General features: G+C 40.3%; 1 non-coding gene across 1 annotated transcript; it reads left to right on the top strand.

The window, feature by feature from the left end:
* The first annotated feature begins 21,083 nt into the window (after positions 1-21,083).
* Positions 21,084-21,190, top strand: LOC136216221 (small nucleolar RNA R71). The gene has a single exon (XR_010683212.1). It is a non-coding gene; the product is annotated as a small nucleolar RNA R71 (small nucleolar RNA).
* The last annotated feature ends 1,502 nt before the right edge of the window (positions 21,191-22,692 follow it).

Below are 22,692 nucleotides of genomic sequence, written 5' to 3'. Positions count from 1 at the left end.
TAGAGAGAGAAAGAAGAGAGAGAAGGTGTGGGGTTGAAATGAAACCCCACCACCTTATATAGGAAGAGGGAATGGCATTCCCGTACATAGTAAAAAGGATACGATTTGACATAAAGGTAAAAAGTAAATAATTAATTACCGGATGCACAGACCTCCGATTTGCAGTCCGTTTCAGCCTGCATTTCTCCCAGACAGCAACCAATATTGTCAAGATATGAACTCCAGATAATAGCCAATTTTTACAGAACAGTGACACCAGTCAAAATACAGACGATAGTCAACAGAAAAATAATCGTTAGTCTATATCATTCCAGACTAAGACACGTTCCCATTAAACCTCCGAGACGCTAGCTCCAGTGAGAAAATACAGACAACAGTGTTGTAAGAGAATCCAGAGACAATCCCTGCTTTTGAGCCATCTTACTCACGGTCGTAGACCAGAGTTGCTTTTGAGCCATTTTACCCGCGGTCGTGGACCAGGGTCGCTTTTGAGCCATCTGACTCAAGGTCGCAGACCTGAGTTGCTTTTGAGCCATTTTACCCGCAGTCGTGGACCAATGGTCGCTTTTGAGCCATCTTACTCTCGGTCGTAGACCAGAGTTGCTTTTGAGCCATCTGACTCAAAGTCGCAGACCTAAGTTGCTTTTGAGCCATTTTATCCGCGGTCGTGGACCAGGGTCGCTTTTGAGCCATCTTGCTCTCGGTCGTAGACCGGAGTTGCTTTTGAGCCTTTTTACCCGCAGTCGTGGACCAAGGGTCGCTTTTGAGCCATCTTACTCTCGGTCGTAGACCAGAGTTGCTTTTGAGCCATCTGACTCAAGGTCGCAGACCTGAGTTGCTTTTGAGCCATTTTACCCGCGGTCGTGGACCAGGGTCGCTTTTGAGCCATCTTGCTCTCGGTCGTAGACCAGAGTTGCTTTTAAGCCATTTTACTCAAGGTCACAGACCTGAGTTGCTTTTGAGCCATCTTGCCCGCGGTCGTGGACCAGGGTCGCTTTTGAGCCATCTTACTCACGGTCGCAGACCAGAGTTGCTTTTGAGCCTTTTTACCCGCATTCGTAGGCCGAAATCGCTTTCGAGCCCTCTTACTCACGGTCGTGCACCGAAATTGCTTTTGAGCCATTCTTACCCATAGGCAACGTACGCCAGATTCCGAGAAAAGAACATCCACCGACGGCCGCTTCAGAGGCGAGGATGGAAAGAATCGGAGAACGACACCGGAACTCGCAGCACGAAGGTCAGGTATGCTCCCTCCTACTCTTTACATGTCTTTTACTTTTATATGTTTTACATTGCATGTGTTACGTTAGCAAACAAAAAAAACCTTTTCAAAACACACACATTACTGTCAAAATAGAAAAGTAGGGGCAACTGTAGACACCGAGTCGGAGGACCTGTGACGAAAACCTGGAAACAAGACGGTTGAAGCGATTGATTCCGGAATTTTGAAAAACAAAAAATAATAAATACATAATAAGGGAGGAAGAGTTACGACGGGTCGCTGTTGTCGATCGGATGGCTTGCGAGTGCTCAGCGGTATGGTGCAAGCACCTAGCGGCAGCCAACGTGCGTTCGACGACAGTCGGACGCCCGCTCGACAGCACGAGGGGCACGCTCGGCGTTCGTCGGACGCACGAGTCCAACCGCGAACGGCACGCGCTCGGCGCCCGAACAACGCACGGGCCCGGAGGCGCGAGGCGCGCTCTCGTCGGCCACTGGGCGTGTACGCCCGGCAGCGCGGAACGCGCGTCCGGCAGCCACAGTGCGGGGGCGCTCGGCGGCGCGGGACGCGCGCTCGACGGCCACGGGACGTGCACGCCCGACGGCCCAAGACGCGTCCCGGCGGCCGTTGGGCGAGCGCCCAACGATCGTTGGGCGAACGCCCAACGGCGGTTGGGCGCGCGCCCAACGCTGTTGGGCTATCGCCCAACAATTGTTGGGCGATCGCCCAACAAATGTTGGGCGATAGCCCAACGAAGGTTGGGCGGCCGCCCAACTTGCCTTGGGCGGCCGCTTAACCCTCTTGGGCGACGCCCGATTTTACTCGGGCGTCGTCCATTCCGCCGGGGATCCGTTTGCCTATAAAAGGCACGGATCCCCATGCATTTGAGGAAGGAGGAGGATTTTGGAGCTTTCTCACTCTAAACATTTTTAGAGAGAGAAAGTCAATTTTTTGGAGAAAATATTTTTTTTCCCAAAAAAATCCAAATTTTCCAAAGTTAAATTTTTACTAAAAAACACAAAAAAAACCGGAAAATCACGACTCGTGAAATCAATCGGCTTTGACTATCAGATACCGAACTTGAGGTATTATCCGAAGACTAGACTCGCTTTATTTTATTTAATTTATTTATTTCCTTTATTTATTTTTATGTTATATTTTTTATTTATTTAGTTATTCATTTATTCATTTATTTTATCATGTTTTATTTAATTTTGCGTATTTATTTAATTTTCGTCTCGTGTTGAATAAAATTTGGTTTTGTTTTAAAATAAAAACCCTCGTTTTAATATCCCAATACGAACCGTGATCCGATAAAAAGGTAGTTCGGGTATTAAAAACGTTGTAATTATAAGTTTTAATTTAAAGAAATTTCCGAATAATGTTTTAAAATAAAAACGTCGTTTTAGGGACTTCCGTTATTAACTATGATCCATTTTTTGTAGTTCGGAAATCCAAAACGATTGAATTAGACTTAATTTAAAGCTTTTGAATAAATCTGGAAATAATTGGAGTGCTGCTGTAATTTTCCGTTTCTGTCGCTAATTGCTGTTTACTGACGGATTTTCCGTCGGTAAATCTGCCAGAATGTAAAAAATGTTGTTTTGGTCCCTCCTTCTCAACTTTTAAGATTTTAATCCTTGGTACATATATGTATTATTATGTAATATATGCTTTTAAGTTATTTTTAGATACTTTGTACATATATTTATTTAATGCGTTTATATATTATTTTCAATTAATTAGACTTAATAAAGTATATACATATATATATAGATTTTTCTTCTCATTTCATTTAAGTTATATTGGGTTTTATTTTAAAATGTTATTTACTTGGGTATCTTGAGGTAATTAATTAGTAGATATTTAGAGGATAATTAGGAGTCATTTTAATGTTTAATGTATATTTGGGAAAGTTATTTTCTATATATTACAATAGTCATTTTGGAATATAGCGTTTATTTTCTTATTAACAATGAATTTTGTTTATTATTTTACATATTTTTCTTAGTAAGGTAAAAGTATATTTAGTATCTTTCATTTTCATTATTATTGATATATTTAGCTATTGAGTAGCATCCTTTACTTGGTTTTCTAAAATTATATGTATATCATTATTTTTAAATGAATGTATATATATATGCCTATATTATTTTCTTTATTCGTTGGACATTTATGGGTCCATATTTTAAATGGGTTTTATTTGGAGTGGATTTTGATTTGATATGTTCATTGTTGTAATTATGACAAGTAATGAGTCTATTGAGTAAAAAGGGGAAAATAAATCACAAAAAGAGTTTTCAATTTAATTATTTAAACTAAAGGTTTTTTAGAGGTTCCTTAATGTAAATAAATAGTGTTTTCTTGACATTTCAAATCGTTTCTCAAAACACCGCGTTTTAAAACCTTAGTCCGTTCCAACGACGGATTAAGCGAACCTTGTAATTAAAAATCGTTTTCATTGTAAATAATGAAGTTTTGAATCGCTTTCTTAAAGGATTTGTATAAAAATAAAATTGACTTGTATGTTTAACCACGTTTTCTTATTAAAGGTTTTTATCTCAGTGTTTTCAAACGCCCGAGTCGTTCCAACGGCGATTCGGGTGAACTTCATCAAACGGGGTTTTAAAACGCACTTAAATCGTTCCAACGGCGATTAAGGTGCGAACCATGTAAATAAACTCGTTTTGGGGAAATAAGTTAGTGTAGAATTAACTCGCAACACGACATGTAAATCACGTTGTAAATAAACCACTTCTTCCTTCCTCCCCTCTCTTTTATATTGAACTGATGTAAATGGGTGATTCTTTACTAAAGTGGCTTTTCAATAATATATGCTCAAAACGGTTTCCAAAATGAGAAAGAAAAGGTTTCAAATGAATTTTAAACTTAAAGAAATATGCGATTAGTCCGTTATCGCCTAACATGCTGAGTAGGAGGCCGGTGGTTCATAACCGGGCGATGTCGGGGTGCCTAGTAGCCTTTCTCCGGAAAGGAGCTAGCCTTCTCGGCTCGTACCCAAGTTTTCCGAACCCACACCGGTCTCCCGCAAGGGATCGGTGTTCATTTTCCCATTCGTGGGTGGCGACTCTTCCATATCTCCGAGCTCTGGTCCTGCCGAGCAGCTTGATTCCACGATTGGTTGCTTTCGGCGGCAATCACCGCTTACGTCGCCATGAGGTTGTCCACCCCCCGGTCCGCCCGGGAGATTAGGCCGCGACACCTCGTCTAACAGGTACACTTGCCCCTAAGTAGTGGCGTCTAGTAGAGATAGAGCATTTAGGAAGATAACATCCATAGTCGTAACGCACTTATCATAATATATATTTTTAGAGCTCTACCGGACACCCATCAAGTTTTTGGCGCCGTTGCCGGGGATTTATAATTTCTTGCAATATTAGACAAAAACGTTTTATTATTAGTCTAAGCATTATTTTTGTATAAATTGTTTATATATACTTGTTACTAACAATATTCTTTCTTGTTTATAATTCTTTCCATTTGTTTATTTTATGCACACCCGATCTCGTAGTGATACTCTCGTTCCTATTGATCTTGAAATTGAACGTACTCTTTGTAGGATTCGGAGAGAGAAAATGGCAAACCTCAACAATGAAGCTAACCAACCCGAGGTCAACCAAAGGCCGCCGGTGCAGCCCGTGAATAACAACCGCAATGGTGGAGGCAACGACATGCGCTCAATGATGGAGATCCTTGCTCCGCACGGTCCTCAAAACCGCAACGGAATCGTTGCCCCCACCATTCCGACCAACACATATGAAATCAAGACTAGCATGATCCAACTCATCCAACAACTTGGCCAGTTCGGAGGAGAACCCCATGAAAACCCTAACGAACATCTCGATAAATTTCTTATGTGTGCCGAAACTTCTCGGCAAAACGGTGTTCCGATTGAGGCCGTCCGACTAAAGTTGTTTTCTTTCTCTTTGACAGGACAAGCGTTGGAGTGGTTGCACTCGTTGGAGGCGGGTTCGATTACATCATGGGTGGAACTTGAGAAGGAGTTCCTTTCTTACTACTTCCCGCCCTCCAAAACGGTTAAGTTGAGGAACGACATCACTACCTTTCGGCAGATCGAACACGAAGCCCTTCATGCGGCTTGGGCAAGATTCCGGAAGTTGCTTCGAAGCTGCCCGCACCATGATATCCCCAAGCACGATTTGGTAAGCACTTTGTATCACGGATTAACACCTACTAATCGTGCCACCGTGGATTCCGCAGCAGGTGGGGACCTGTTTAGGAAGTCGGCCAGTGAAGCATATGAGCTCATCCACGAGCTCGCAAGGAAAAGCGTATAGTGGCAAGAAGATCGGCTTGCCGGACCTTCGCGACATCAAACGTTCGCCGTGGAGAAAGAGGCTCTGAAAAGTTCCATGGCGGAAATGAATAAAAAACTTGACGCTTTGATAGCCCAGTTGAGCCTTAACAAAGTTGCACAGGTCCTGATGTGCAATCATTGTGGTGGAGATCATGACGGACTTAATTTCCAAGCCGGTAGCCCTTTCGCCGGCGACACCGAAAATGTAAGTTACATAGGAGGCAATCAAAGGTACAACCCTAACCCGAACTCCTACTCACACCACCACAATAATAATAACAACGGATGGAGGCCTCGGTACCAACACCCTAACTTGTCGTATGGCAATAATAATAATGTATTGAGGCCCCCATCCGACTTTGATCAAGAATATCGGGAAAATGGGCTAGGGCAATCACAAACCATGCCCGGTAATCGGAACACTCCACCTCCCGATAATGTGCATGGCCAGTCAGTAACGTCCTTGTTAAAGGATATCTTAACCCGTCTTGCCGATAGTGAGGTGTTTTGCAGGGACCTTAGCCGCCAGGTAACCCACTTGAATCGTCAGTAACAGGAAAGGCCGTTAGGAACTCTTCCGGCAAACACCGAGCAAAACCCGAAGGGGAAAAAATAGAGAGTCCGGACACGTAGTAACTCTCCTTAACAATATAAGTTCGGACCCATCGAGTTCCAACTCGGACAACCTGCAATAAGCCGCCGCAAGAGAAAGTCGAGCTACTCCGACTTTAAACGTAGCCTCGGTTTGGATTTCTCAAACCCCTTGTTTGTATATATCATAACCGTTTTTACCTTATTTTTATTTCTATATTATTTGTATTTTTCTCTCTTTTATGTTGTTTTTATTTTTCTCTTTTTATCTAATTTTATTTTTATCTTCCTTTCCGCCTCATAAATCAAAAGAAAAACAAATCCCATTTTTAATCCAAAAATAGGCCACGCGGAGCGTATACACCAGTACGCCCCACGCAGCTATATGTATGTTCCATTTACGAAATAAAAGACGCATTACGCGGGGCGCCCCCTACCACGCCCCGCGTAACCTTCGGCAGTTAGCCCCCCTCTCAAATAAATGCCACGTATTGGACACGCGGGGCACCCCATAGGGCACACCCCGCGTATCCTAGGGGAGTTGCGAATTGCAACTCCCCATGGCAGCTTCCACCTTTCCCATCACTCTCTCCTCTTCCCCTTAAATCTTTCCCACTTCCACACTCCACCTCTTCTTCCCTCCAATCACCCTTCACCTTTTCAAATTCAAATTTCTTAAACTTCCCTCTTCATTAATTTTTAACCACCCTCTTAATTATTTATTAAAATAATAAAACATTAAATAACAATTAAAATCCATAAAAATTCAAAATTTCCGTTTTTCCTTTTTCCACGCGGGGCGTACCCAGTTCTACGCCCCGCGTTCTCGCCTTTCTCCCACCAATTTTTGGCTAGGAGATGCGATACGCGAGGAGTGCTCCCAGGCACGCCCCGCGTACCTCGACGATTTTGCATAAAATAAAACCAAGAGGTGGGATACGCGTGGCGTGGCCCCTTCACGCCCCGCGTACCCCTCCTGGAATTTCGAGAATCCATTGGAATTCCACTCCTCCCCTATATATACTCCCCCCTTTTTTTTCTTCTTCTTCCTCACAACTCACTCTAACTTCCCACACTCTTCCTACACTCTTGCTCAATCCTTCATTAACACCATGGCAAGACGCAAACATGTCGCCGATATGCGCCCCCCGCGGTCCACTCGGGCCCGTACTTCTCGTTCCCAACCACGCCAATCACCACCACCCCCCGAACGAGAAGGAACACCACCACTCACCCGCCAATATCGGGCTCCTTTCCATATTCTCACCAAAGAAGAGGCCCAATCCTATCAAACACTCTCCGCTGCCCACGTAATGGAACTCCCGTACATCGAACGTAGCGTTCTTGATCGCTACGATGTTGGAGGTGCTTTCGAGGACCGCCTCCGCGCTCTAAATTGGCTCGATCACTATCGGGCACGCCACCACATTTATTCTTCGTTGGTCGTGGAGTTCTACACCACCCTAGAATCCAATAATGTTCTCGGAGCAACCCTCTTCAACTTCCGCCTTCACAACCACCCCTTCTCCATTGACACACAATGGCTCTGCAACCATTTCACCCGTCAAGCGGAGGACGGGATAGCACATTGGCCCGAAGGTGTCTCCCCTCATGATTTTTGGACCTCCATCACCGGGTCCGAAAATTATGATGTCTCCAACCTCCGTCCGGCCTGCATCCGCGATCCAATCCTCCAACTTCTCCACCGCTTCATCTCCTTCTACTTCTCGGGGAAGTCCGAGTCCACCAAGGTCAATAAGCACGAGCTTTTGGCCCTTTATTGTTGTGCAAACGGCCTCACTTACGACCTTTCCTACCTTGTGGCTGTCCAACTCCACCACATGCCCACCCGAAAACGTGGCAAACTCGGGTTGGGCCATCTCATCACCATCTTCGCCACCTCCGCTCTTAGCGAAGCTGCCCTTGACCGCCTTCCCAGCTTGGAGCCGCGACCTTTGGAGAAAAATGCCTTCAAATCACTCAAGCGCCCTACCTCCGGCCCAGGTGAGAGTTCGAGGTCAGCCCAACCCCAAGACGACGAGGATGAGGGATCGAACTCGGACTTGGGCCTAAACTTTAGCCCACCGCCCAACCATGACTTCAACTCCATATATGCCCGGTTGGATGCCTTGGAAGGCCAACAACGTCAAGATCGTGCCCACTACGATTCTCAATTCGCCAACCTCAACGCCACTCTCACCACCCGCTTCGACACCCTTGAGGCTAATCGCCTCATGGACCATTCCACCTTCACCACTCGCTTCGATTCCATCGAGGCCCAACGGTGTGAGGATCGGGCTAATTTTGACGCCTTCACCAACGCGTTCTTCACACATTTCAACATCAACGGGCATCCTCCTCCGCCTCCACCCTAGTTTCCCTTTCTTTGTTTTATGTTTCCCTTTGTTTTGTGTTTTCTCTTTTCGTGTTTATGTTCTTAGTTCGTTTTGTTTTGTGTGTTTCTTTTGTTGTTTTTGTTATCTTTTTGTGTTTCTATTGTACTTTCTTTTTTTATTTTAATATATTTATGATTTTCCTTTATGTTTCGTTTTGTTTATTTCATTTTTTCGTGTTCATTTTTCTCTGTCTATGCATCATTTATAATCTTCACGCGGGGCGTACCCCATTCTATGCCCCGCGTGCCCCGCCGTTTTCCCATATAAACTGGCCCAAAGCTCGGAACATGCGGGGCGCCCCTCTTAGTGCACCCCGCGTATCCGAGTCTCTGGCCAAAATTGGCTTAAAACGCACCTCCTACGCGGGGCGCCCCCCTGGGTGCGCCACGCGTAGGACCTGACCTTCAAGGGTCCCTTTTAAATTCCATCTCTATTTTTGTTTTTGTTTTTCTTTTCTTTTGCGACGTCCTTGGAATGGACGTCATTTTAATAACGCGGAGGGCCGTGCAACCCCGCACTTACCGTTTGTTTTGCACTAACAAAAACAAAAATAAAAATAAAATAAACAACAAAATAATTAAACTAATTTATTGATTCTTAAATTTTTCCGACACACTACCCCCCTCGGAAATTAATTAAAAGTTCCGTTATTCGTTCTTAAATAAAAAGACGTTAACACAAAGGATCGGTTTAAGTAAGAAATTTTAGTCTTAATTCTGAAGTTATAGAATTTATGCAAAGCCTAGGTTCGTACTAAACAAAAACATTGAGTCCTAACCCACAGGTCATCTCCATAATGAAATTTTAAAAGGCAATAAAAATGGGATAGTTGAAAATTTGACGAGAACTTGAACGTACACAATTTAACCCGAAATTTTGTGAGATATTTTTGAGCCTAAAAGAGTTCGCACGAGAACTCTATTTCTTTCACAATTTTTCGAGAGCTTTGACTTCACTCGATTCATAGAGTTTGCACCTAATACCGGGTCAAGTACACCTATTTTGGTATAAATGGCAATAGATGATAAAATGAGCCCACTTAGGCTAATTATTTTCTTAACTTATTTTTCTCGTTTTCATTAACCTCTAGGAAACCCCCTCGAGCCTATTAACCGACTTTTTGTTGTTAATGCCCTTTTAACATTTAACCCTTTTTCCTCTTGTTTAAATACCAACAAAATCAAATCGCACCAAGACTACCCGAAATAAGCCAAGGCCTTGATGAGTAAGCACCATAAGCGTTCGAAATCGTTTTTGTGCCGCTCTTAAAACAAAAAGAAAAAAGAAAAACACAATAAAGAGAAAAAGGCATTCTCAAGCTCAACCCGAGCAATTTCGAGTTATATTTTACGAACTCACCAAAGCCAAAATAAAAACACGGTGCGATCATCAAAATGGTGTTTGAACTCGAGTTTCCAAAAAGTAACCACTAAAGCCACCCACATTACAACCCCCCTCCGGGTTCATTTTTAATATTGTTTGGACCATAACATAGGAGGAAAAACCCGGATGAAAATGCAAACTCAAAGTGACTTCGAGTAAGTGCAAAGGAGAGTGCAAAAACACCGACCCACCAAAATTTGAGCGTAAGAGTGAAATCCCTTGGTGAGGTACTATCGGGTTCTCAAAAGGTAATCGACCCCCGTTAATATTGCCTATTAAATTTGATCATGGAGGTTTCAAACAAGTTTTGGTCACTCATTTGTTTGCGTAGGTACTTGCCGAAATCTTTGCATAAAACTTTAGCTTTGGGATCACACACTTGGTAAAACCAACCAACGGTTTGTTTCTTAATAATCTCAATCCCTTGTCTTTCGATTTCTTTTACTTGAGCACAAGTAAAACTTTAAAGTCCGAGGAGGTTTGATAGGGGCGTTTCGTCCCTATCTTTTAGCGTGATTTACGGTTTAATTTTAGATAAAATAAATAAGTTTAATTGCAAAAATAGAATGTTTTAATAAAATAACGAAATAAAAATAAATTTCGTACTTTCGGTTAATTTTCCTTATTTTTGATTAATTTAGAAAATAAAAAGGTCAAGCTAACTCGGCTCTCGAGAATTATATTTCAGGTACGAGTAAGGAGCAAAAATCCACCGACATACGCGGCGCGTATCACCCTCCACGCGGGGCGTGGAACACACTGTCAAAAATAATTGCTCAATCCGCAGGCACCACGTGGAACTTACCCACCGCCACGCGGGGCGTCCCACCTTCCACGCGGGGCGTATGAGCAATGATAAGCAATAATGTCTCAATCATGAATGTTAGACTGCAAGATCTTCTAAGTCAACTGAAAATACGCGGGGCATACAACCATACACGCGGGGCGTGTATGGGAAGTTTTTCAGTCCAAAAAAACCAGAGACTTACTTACGCGAGGCGTGCTTCAGCTACGCGTGGCGTAAAAGACCCAATTCAAGCAATAAAATCTCAGAAACTCAACCACGCGAGGTGATGCGCGTTTTACGTATACGTGCATGTGAAGGCAAGTGTACCTTAGTCATGTATCAAGTAATAAAGTGAAAGTAGAGTATCATTCCCACGAGGATGGTGATTATAAGTACTAATCTCTTTGCTTACTATCTATTATTTAAACAACCGAAATGTAGAGTTTGTTGGACAACCAAACTAAGACTTAAGCAAGAAATGAAATAAAAATTACACAAATTAAGTGAGAGATTACTTATAATAAAAGAAACTAAGGCTTTTAGCTTCACTTAACCTCTTTGGTTAGTAATAACACTTAACCCCTTTTAAGTTTGTTATCCTTCTTAAGATGGCGATTTTTCTTATTAACTATTAGTTCTCGAGATTGGTTCTAAACTCTTGACTAATTACTTTCCCTTGGTCCGGCTCAAGTAATTAATCAAGAGAAGCATTAAGTCTTCTTAGTTCCAAACCTTCGATTTATTACTTTCCCTTGGACCGGCTCAAGTAATAAATCTAAGATTTGTGATAAGATTTAATCTAAACCTTTTTAACCTACTTTACCTTGGTCCGACTAAAGTGATTATTTAAGATTCAAGAAAAACCGCTCAAGTAATTAGTTCTAAACTTTCGATTAATTACTTTCCCTTGGTCCAGCTCAAGTAATTAATCCAAAGAAGCATTAAGTTTTCTTATTTCCAAACCTTCGATTTATTACTTTCCCTTGGTCCGGCTCAAGTAATAAATCTAAGATTTGTAATAAGATTCATGAAAAAACCTTGGAAAACCAATAAGCCACACTAAATGGTCATTAGGTCCAACTTATGAATTTCGATTAATCAATTTAATCACGATCAATATAAACGATTAATTATACCCAAGTAGAGAGTTGGCCCATCTCCTACAAGCATTAAGAATCATAAGTTAGTTCTTAAAAAGGATAAAGATAACTTAAATAGGTTAAACGTAATTACCACATAATTAAGGTTAAGATCCGCTTTTAGCCTTAGTTAAAGGGGGTTTTAGCCCATGATTAGATTAAAACACACATTAGTAAGATAGATAATGGAGTTCATAGTAATAAAAGAGATTAAAGTTTAGAAGAAACCGTAATGACGATTGTCGAATGAACTTCTTCGATAACTTAAAACTTACTTTTATTGAATGAACTCTTGCACAAACAACAACTTGAGCACAATAACAACAATTATAATAACACAAACAACTGATTTTTGAAGAGAAAAATCAGCAAAGTAACATTATAGAGGGAGAAGTTAAGCCTAAGCTTGGTGTGTCTTCAAATGGCACCCAATGCCTCCTTTTATAGTAAAATGGCACACAAAATTCCAAAGACCAAGTCATCCTTATGGCCTCCCACTCCTTATCATCTGAATTTAGCATTTAAGAGAGCATGGGGGAAGATTTTAATAATTTAGGAGTTGAAATGTCAAAGGAATCTTAGGCTTCAACATATTCATCAACTTTGGATAATTTTCTGGGCCTGATGCACTTCGAATTTGAAGATGATTATTATTAGACATTTGTTCATCTTTCTCTTAGCTTTCCAACACATTTTGAATCGCCTCAATCCGAGTCCGTATGAGGGTGATAAGTTGAAAATACGAAAATATGTCAAATCTGTCCTAGTGTGAACAATTGGACTTTATTTTACAGCACCTATCCGCGACGAAGTGCACGCTAGGTGTCACTAAAACTCCTTTTTCTGGTCCCTTTTAATCCCGAGTTGCTGCCTTAAGCCCCGACTTGGTTATTTGTGCCGAAAACCTTGTGAAAGTGCCTAGAAAACACACAAATTGGCTTAGATACATAAAATGAAGAAAATATACAAAAACCATTATTAAAATTTATTAAAATGGTATAAAATAACTAGTAATTAAATACTAAAAATGCTATAAATTACGACGACAGCAACACCCCCAAACTTAAGTTTTGCTTGTCCTCAAGCAAAGAAAAGCTGAAAACAAAATTTATCGTCGAATAAGCTAACGTAAAGACAGGAATTATTTCAATCGAAAATGAGTAAAAATTCTATATTCAAATCTCGGACTATTTCTTTGGATAAAATGATTTGTTTTTACACTCTTATTTTCCAAACCGACATTTTTCATTATGTTGAATAAAATTGAACAAATTTAAACACCTCGCATGGAAGTCACTCTTACGCTCAAGTGTTTAGGGCATTAAATTTTCGCTCAAATCCGATAAAAACACTAACTATTAAAAATTTGCATGGTCATCCAAATCTTTACCAAACACGACTGACTATAAACACGATCAAAAGGTCTTTAACGGGTTGTAACGTTGGTTGAGGGTAAAGGTATGGAGAAAAGGAAATTTGTGGGTAAATAAATTCACGGGTAATTATTTGATAGATTCACAAGAGGAATTTTGTCTTTCGGAAATTCAGAATTTTTGTAACGGAAATCTCTCTTTTATTTTTATTTATAAATATATGATACTATATATTTTTATTTTTATATATATATATATATATATTTTTTCTCTTTTTTTTTTGACTTTATATATATAAATATCAATATGAATTTTATTTATATGTATATATATATATATATATATATATATATATATATATATAAAGTATGAAATATACGAAAATAGAGAGGTATAACCGTTATATATCGGTAGAAGTGTTTGTCTGAATTTCGTATTTATTGTGAATCATCATCTCAAGCATATTGGTTACTAATTACCCATAAATTTAGGGGGAACAAAAATGGTATTTACGAAGGGAATGCGGCTTGTAACGTGGTGAAATGAATGGAATGTCTAGGCTCGAAGGGGTGAACGACGGAAAATATGTTTAAGGTGGGCTATCATTTTGAGTATGAAATGTGGGGGTAAAACAAGGAAGGCCTTAATCATGTCGTATTTTGAGCTAGACGCGTGAGGTTTTGATCGGTATTTGATGCAAATTCTCAAGTTTCGTGTAATTATGGAACACTCGTGAGAAAAAAAATGAAGCATTAGTGAATGCTTTTTAAATTAGGCTCAAAAACTCACTTTGGAAAGGTAATGTGTGCCAATTAACTCAATTTTATTCCTCAAAATGTAAATGTCGATTTGTTAAATACCGAGTGAAATCAAAAACTTTACGTATTCAAAATAGTCCAACATTCGTTTTCAAAATTTAAGATTTTCAAATAAAATTTCATCCTATCAAAATTTAACATTTATTCTAGACAAAATTTTGTTTGATTTTCTTGTTCGATTAAAGCAAAACTTTAGAGTGGGGTTTTTATTCAAAATTATTTAACAAAAAAAAACATTTATTTAAAAGCTAAATAAAGATAGTAAAAATAAAGAGAAAAATAAAGGTGGTAAAAATAAGGTGCAAAATAACACAAAAGTAAAAATAAAGTGTAAAATAACACAACATTAAAATTAGAGGTACGTCACACAATTGAAACAAAAGTACGAAAATAACGATTAAAGAGAAAATAAAAATAACGTTCTATCCTTTACTCCCATCCCCCATTAGTGTAGCGTTTTGTCCCAAAATGCGAAATAACACGAAAGCAAAAAGTAAAGGATAGAAGACTCCCTGTCTAAGGCAATTGCTAGTCGTGCTGACTAGCATAGTGGGCCATGAACTGGGCCATCTGCTGGAGTATGGGGTCCTGCTGTAGCTGACGTGCCTCCTGCTGCTGTTGATACGTCTCGATGCGCTACAAAGTGGCCTGATTCTCCCTCCCTAGTAGCTCGAGAGCCTCAAGCCTCTCGTGAATGGAACGTGGGTCAACTGTCGGTGCACCATTAGGATCAACTGGTTCCTCATCCCCCGCACCCTCCATCTCATTTTCCTCCATTTGATCATCCTCAGTTGGGTCCACGGGCCAAAACTCAAAATTTTCTGTCATATATTGTGCTTTCCGCAAATAGGATTTATTGAAAAATTTAGGTGCTAAGTGAGGGACGCCCCCTAGACGGTCCTTATACCCAAAATGATATGCAAATTGAGTGATGACATGACCAAATGCTAAGGTTCGCCTGGAGGTGTCTATGATGTCTTGCATTGATTTGAAAATGAAGTGGGGTACGTTAGGTCGGGTTCGGGTGGATAAACAGTGGAGTAAAATGAGCTCCCTATTGTTGACTTTATCTGAATGTTTCTTACCCAAAATGCTATGACATATGAATTTGTGCATCAATCTCAGATTTTGATCAACAATTTGATTGTTTAGCAATTTGTTAGAATCGTATAAAGCATTGTCTGTGATTGAGGCCCAAAGTGACTCAAATGTAACCTCTTCGGGGTGTAATTCTAAACCTCCCTCGGGCATGTTAAACAATGTGCAAAAGAGCCTTTCAGTCACTTCCCTTTCCTCCCCCAACAATCTAAACATTATTTTGGTTTTGTCTTGTTCATCCGTACCCATCCTAAAGCTAACAAAAAATTCCGTAATCAGTGACGGGTAACTAGAAATTGGTTTCAATGCAAAATCATTCCATCCTAACCATTCTAAGAACTCACGAATAGCACCCGAGTTTCCCAATTTATCCAACATAGGAAAATCAAAATAGTGAATATGAGCAAGAGACATGACACGTAATCGATCATACCGGTCACCTTCTCGAGGAGATTTGAGGAGGAACGGACACTGGTACTGTTCGGATAAACGGCTCCGTGGTTGAAGAATTGGGGCATTTGTCGCGGCTCGTGTTCGTGACGTGCTAACCGGCGGGTTGTTCTTTCTTCCTCTTTTTAAAGCCATTGCAATGCTTAATTGGAGGAAATTTGAGTGAATTTGGTGTTTTGGAGAGAAATAGAGAAGCTAGGGTGTGATTTGGGGTTTTTGGATTCAAGGAGTTTTTGAGAGATTTGAGTGGATATGGATGAATATTAAGCGTGTTGGAAGTGATTTGGGGTGGATTTTGGGTGTTTGAATGGAGGTTTCGCCGGAAAATGGCCGGAGATGGAGGGAGGGAGGCGGACGGTTGCGCTACAAAAGAGAAGGGAAAAGTTAGAAATAGAGAAGACAAAGGAAATCGGGCAATTAAGCCCTCCTAATCACCAACCTCGTCGAGGTTGATTTCAACCTCGTCGAGGTTGGGATTCACCTCGTCGAGGTCGGGATGCACCTCGTCGAGGTGATGAGTTCCAGAGACTTGCAAAGTCTCTGGAACTTTACACTTCGACGAGGTGATGTTCACCTCGTCGAGGTGAGGAGTTCCAGAGACTTTGCAAGTCTCTTGAACTCTACACTTCGACGAGGTGTACCTGTAGCTTTTTTTTTTTTAATTACGAAAAACAAAACGAAAATAAAATTGAAATAAATATATATTATAAAAGAGTGAAAGTTGAGATAAAGAGGTTAGAAATATCGGGTTGCCTCCCGACAAGCGCTAAGTTTAACGTCGATCAGCTCGACGTTATTGAGTGGCTAGTTGCTCATGGTCGGGGCATTGAGGTATATGACGGTCGTTCATGCTTGTGTCTCCGACCTCGTATAGTTTCACTCGTTGTCCGTTCACTTTGAATGGTGCCACACCTTCTCGTTGAACCGCGACCACTCCCGAAGGGAATGTTTCGGTTACTTCATACGGCCCGTGCCATCTCGACTTCAACTTACCGAGAAAAAGTCGTAACCGAGAGTTGTATAGAAGAACTTTATCCCCCGGTTTGAATGTTCGTGTAATGATATGCTTGTCATGCCAACGTTTAGTCTGTTCTTTATATAATTTCACGTTTTCGTATGACGAAAGGCGGAATTCATCGAGTTCGTTGAGCTGCATCAAACGTTTTTCTCCTGCAGAACACATATCAAAATTTAAAAACTTTAGAGCCCAAAACGACTTGTGTTCTAACTCTACGGGTAGATGGCATGCTTTTCCGAAAACTAGACGATACGGTGAGGCACCTATAGGGGTTTTAAAAGCCATCCTATAAGCCCACAAAGCATCGTCTAACTTAATCGACCAATCCTTTCGGGATGAATTTACCGTTTTTTCTAAAATGCTCTTTAATTCCCGGTTTGATATTTCAACTTGACCACTTGTTTGGGGATGATATGGGGTGGCTACCCGATGGGTGACTCCGTATTTCGCCAACAATTGGTCAAATTGCTTGTTGCAAAAGTGTGTGCCACCATCACTAATGATTGCTCGGGGTGTTCCGAATCTAGTGAAGATGTTTTTCTTTAGGAACTTCGTAACCACCCGAGCATCATTAGTAGGTGAAGCAATCGCCTCTACCCATTTGGATACGTAATCAAATGCAACAAGCACAAATTGGTTACCAAATGAATTCGGAAAAGGACCCATAAAATCAATGCCCCGCACATCAAAAATTTCACAAACCAATATACTCGATAGGGGCATTTCGTGTCCACGTGATATGTTACCCGTTCGTTGGCACTTATCGCAAGATTTTACAAACGCATAGGCATCTTTAAAGATCGTAGGCCAATAAAACCCACAGTGTAAGACTTTGGCAGCCGTACGGTTTGGACCGTGGTGGCCACCGGGTTCACGTGAGTGACAAAACTCAAGTATAGATCTTACCTCTTCTTCTGGAATACACCTACGAATTACATTGTCTCCACAAACCCTAAAAAGGAAAGGCTCATCCCATAGATAGTGTTTTGCATCGGTGAAAAACTTACGTCTTTGTTGGTATGTGAGCCCGTGAGGAAGTATATTACCTGCTTGAAAGTTTGCGAAGTCGGCGAACCATGGTAAAGTTGATAGGCTAAACAGTGATTCATCTGGAAAGAACTCCTTGATCTCTCTTTGCACGTCGGTTTTATGTGGTTCAGACTCCAATCGTGAAAGGTGATCGGCAACCACATTAGCTACCCCTTTCGTGTCTCGTATCTCCAAATCAAATTCCTGGAGTAGGAGAACCCATCTGATCAATCTTGGTTTTGCATCTTGTTTAGATAAGAGATATTTTAGTGCGGAATGATTAGTGTAAACAATAACTTTAGAGAGCACAAGATAAGAACGAAATTTATCAAAAGCGAAAACAATTGCTAGTAGCTCCTTTTTGATTGTTGTATAATTTTGTTGTGCTTCATTCAACGTCCTACTAGCAAAGTATATCGGTTGAAAATTCTTATCTTTCCGTTGTCCCAAACATGCTCCAACTGCCAAATCACTAGCGTCACACATTAGTTCAAAAGGTAAACTCCAATCGGGACTAATCATTATTGGTGCATCAATTAACTTTTCCTTCAATAGTTCAAAAGCGGATAGACATTCATTGGAAAAGTTAAACTCAACATCTTTCATCAATAGTTGGGTCAATGGCTTTGAAATTTTCGAGAAATCTTTTATGAAACGCCTATAGAATCCTACATGTCCTAGAAAGCTTCGGATAGCCTTAACAGAATTAGGCGGTGGCAATTTTGCAATCACCTCCACCTTCGCCGGATCTACTTCTATGCCTTGACATGATACTTTATGGCCTAGAACAATCGATTCATTAACCATAAACTGACATTTTTCCCAATTTAGAATCAAATTAGTATCTTCACATCTTTTAAACACTAGTTCCAAATTATGCAAGCAACTATCAAATGTTTTTCCAAACACGGAAAAATCGTCCATGAAAACCTCCATGAAGTTTTCAATCATGTCATCAAAAATTGCCATCATGCACCTTTGAAAGGTAGCCGGGGCATTACATAATCCGAAAGGCATTCTACGATAGGCAAAAGTTCCATATGGGCATGTAAAAGTTGTTTTCTCTTGGTCGATTGGAGCAACCGGGATTTGCATGTATCCGGAATAGCCATCTAAATTACACATATAAGCATGTCCCGACAATCTTTCAAGCATTTGATCGATGAAAGGTAAAGGAAAATGGTCTTTCCGAGTGGCATCATTCAATTTTCGGTAATCAATACACATGCGCCACCCGGTTACCTTTCTTACCGAGATTAGTTCATTTTTTTCATTAGCTTGAACAGTTATACCTCCCTTTTTAGGTACAACTTGTACCGGACTTACCCAACTACTATCCGAGATTGGATAGATGATACCTGCATCAAGGAGTTTTAGAATTTCAGTTTTCACCACTTCCTTCATGCTTGGGTTTAGGCGTCTTTGAGGTTGGGCCGTCGGTTTAACTTGTTCTTCCATGAAAATTTTGTGTGTGCAAATAGAAAGGACTTATTCCTTTGATGTCCGCCAATGTCCATCCGAAAGCTTTCTTGTGATCTTTGAGCACATTGATCAATTTTTCTTCCATTTCACCTGTCAAAGAAGAAGAAATTACAACAGGTAAGTTTGAGTTTTCACTTAAAAATGCATATTTCAAATGAGATGGTAAGGGTTTAAGGTCTAATTCGGGTGGCTCTTCCAATGATGATTTGGGCCTCGATTTGTCCCCTCGAACGACTTTCTCATACTGGTCACGGATCCACATGCAATCCTCGGGGTCATAAGTCAAGTTGGCAATTTCTCGATCTATCACGACCTCCTCTTGATTTAACCCGAGACCATTTAACATTAATTTTTCCAATGGGTCTTCACACATGTCATTTTGAAAAACATCTTTAACAACTTCGTCTGTTATATCAAGAAAGTTACAATGGTCAATATTGTCGGAAGGATACTTTAAAGAATTGAAAACATTAAAAATCACTTCCTCATCTTGTAACCGGAGAATTAATTTCCCTTGTTGCACATCTATAAGTGTTCTCCCGGTTGCTAGAAAAGAACGACCCAAAATTATCGGGACTCGATCATCCTCCTCCATATCAAGAACAATAAAATCAGTCGGAAAGATGAATTTATCCACTTTAACCAACACATCTTCTACAAACCCTTTGGGGTATGCAAGAGAACGGTCGGCTAATTGTAAGGAAACCTTAGTGGGTTTCGGCTCTCCTAAACCCAATTTTCGAAAGATACTTAATGGCATGAGATTTATGCTTGCTCCAAGATCACATAGAGCTCTTTCGAAATACATACCACCGATAGTACACGGGATAGAGAAACTTCCCGGGTCCTTCAATTTGGGTGGTAATTTATTGAGTAGGATAGCCGAACATCCTTCCGTTAATTTCACTGTTTCATTATCCTCCAATTTTCTCTTTTTGGAAAGTATATCTTTTAAAAATTTAGCATACATGAGCATATTTTCCAAGGCTTCCGCAAACGGAATATTTATATGTAATTTCTTGAAAATGTCGAGAAATTTGGAGAATTGTTTTTCTTGTTTCTCCTTGTTCAACCTTTGGGGAAATGGAATTTTTGTTTTGTAAGGTTGAACAAGTGGATCCGCAAAAAGGTTAGGAGGAGATGAAACTTGAGGTTGAGAAGTACTTACCTCATTCGTGGTATCTTTTACATGTTTACTCGGAGCCGACTGTAACTCTTTGTTGTTTCTCAATGTGATGGCTTTCACATGCTCCCTTGGGTTTGTTTCCGTGTTGCTTGGAAGGGATCCCATAGGACGTTCGAATATGGCTTTTGCTAATTGGCTTATGCTCATTTCAAGCCTTTTTGTAAACGTCTCTTGATTTCTCTTCCACTCCTCCATACCTGCAAGACGAGATTCCATTTTTGCAAGAATTGTTACAATAGCCGAAGCTTCATCACCAACATTTCTCTTTTCATTAGGATTAAATCCGGGTGGAGGTCTTTGCGGATTTTGCACATTTTGATTATTAGTCCATGAGAAATTAGGGTGATTTCTCCAACCATTATTGTATGTGTTGGAATAAGGATTAGATTGCTTAAAATTACCCACAAAGTTTGCACTAGCGGTATCCCCAAGGAATGGGTTTGCCGCTTGACAATCCTCACTCTTATGTCCATTTAAACCACATAAATCACACAAATTATTTTGGTTCAAATTAGCCATTAATAGATCCAATTTTTTATTTAACTCATCAATGCCGGATCTTGATGACGAATCAACCAAATATGTTCCCGCTCTTGTTTCGAGGTTTTTCTCCACTTGCCAATGAGAGCACCTTTCCGCCAATTCTTGGATTAAATCATAAGCCTCCGTTTGGGTCTTCTTAAGGATGTTTCCACCTGCGGCGGAATCAATTGCGGCACAGTTAGCGGAAGATAAACCATTATAGAAAATACTAACCTGTTGCCACTTTTCAAATCCATGATGTGGGCATTTCTTCAATAGTCGACGGAATCGCTCCCACGCATCATATAATGTCTCTCTCTCGGTTTGGCGAAAATAACTTATCTCGTTTTTGTACATCGCCGTTTTAGATGGAGGGAAGTACTTAGCTAAGAATTTCTTAACTAACTCATCCCATGTTCCAATGGATCCGGCCTCGAGAGAATCCAACCAGTTAGCTGCATCATCCCTTAAAGAAAAAGAAAACAATTTTAGTTTAATAGCTTCTGGTGGTACCCCATTTTGCTTAAGCATAGAACAATGTTTAACAAATTTATTTAAATGGGAGTTTGGATCTTCTCTCGGATCTCCGCCAAATTGACCGGGGTTTTGTATAAGTTGGATCATTGCTGGCTTGATCTCGAAGTTGTTTGCTCCAATGGTAGGTTCCACGATACTTGAATTCATGTCCAAACGGTTTGGAGTGAGTAGATCCATGATGGAACGTTCCTCTTGTGCCATGTTTGCTCTTCGATTAGCCAAGTTCCTATGGAAAGTACGCTCAATTTCAGGATCGGGCGATAATAAAGGCCAACTTAAACTTCTTATGTTCATAAAACAACAAAAAAAAAGAAAATAAAACGTCTAAATTAATAGAAGCTCGACTAGATTAATATTATAATTCTACTATCCCCGGCAACGGCGCCAAAAACTTGATGCGCGTTTTACGTATACATGCATGTGAAGGCAAGTGTACCTTAGTCATGTATCAAGTAATAAAGTGAAAGTAGAGTATCGTTCCCACGAGGATGGTGATTATAAGTACTAATCTCTTTGCTTACTATCTATTATTTAAACAACCGAAATGTAGAGTTTGTTGGACAACCAAACTAAGACTTAAGCAAGAAATGAAATAAAAATTACACAAATTAAGTGAGAGATTACTTATAATAAAAGAAACTAAGGCTTTTAGCTTCACTTAACCTCTTTGGTTAGTAATAACACTTAACCCCTTTTAAGTTTGTTATCCTTCTTAAGATGGCGATTTTTCTTATTAACTATTAGTTCTCGAGATTGGTTCTAAACTCTTGACTAATTACTTTCCCTTGGTCCGGCTCAAGTAATTAATCAAGAGAAGCATTAAGTCTTCTTAGTTCCAAACCTTCGATTTATTACTTTCCCTTGGACCGGCTCAAGTAATAAATCTAAGACTTGTGATAAGATTTAATCTAAACCTTTTTAACCTACTTTACCTTGGTCCGACTAAAGTGATTATTTAAGATTCAAGAAAAACCGCTCAAGTAATTAGTTCTAAACTTTCGATTAATTACTTTCCCTTGGTCCAGCTCAAGTAATTAATCCAAAGAAGCATTAAGTTTTCTTATTTCCAAACCTTCGATTTATTACTTTCCCTTGGTCCGGCTCAAGTAATAAATCTAAGATTTGTAATAAGATTCATGAAAAAACCTTGGAAAACCAATAAGCCACACTAAATGGTCATTAGGTCCAACTTATGAATTTCGATTAATCAATTTAATCACGATCAATATAAACGATTAATTATACCCAAGTAGAGAGTTGGCCCATCTCCTACAAGCATTAAGAATCATAAGTTAGTTCTTAAAAAGGATAAAGATAACTTA

This window comes from Euphorbia lathyris, chromosome 1, assembly GCF_963576675.1.
Source record: "Euphorbia lathyris chromosome 1, ddEupLath1.1, whole genome shotgun sequence".
In the NCBI taxonomy this organism is placed as follows: domain Eukaryota; kingdom Viridiplantae; phylum Streptophyta; class Magnoliopsida; order Malpighiales; family Euphorbiaceae; genus Euphorbia; species Euphorbia lathyris.
This window is presented reverse-complemented; position numbering and strand designations above follow the sequence as displayed.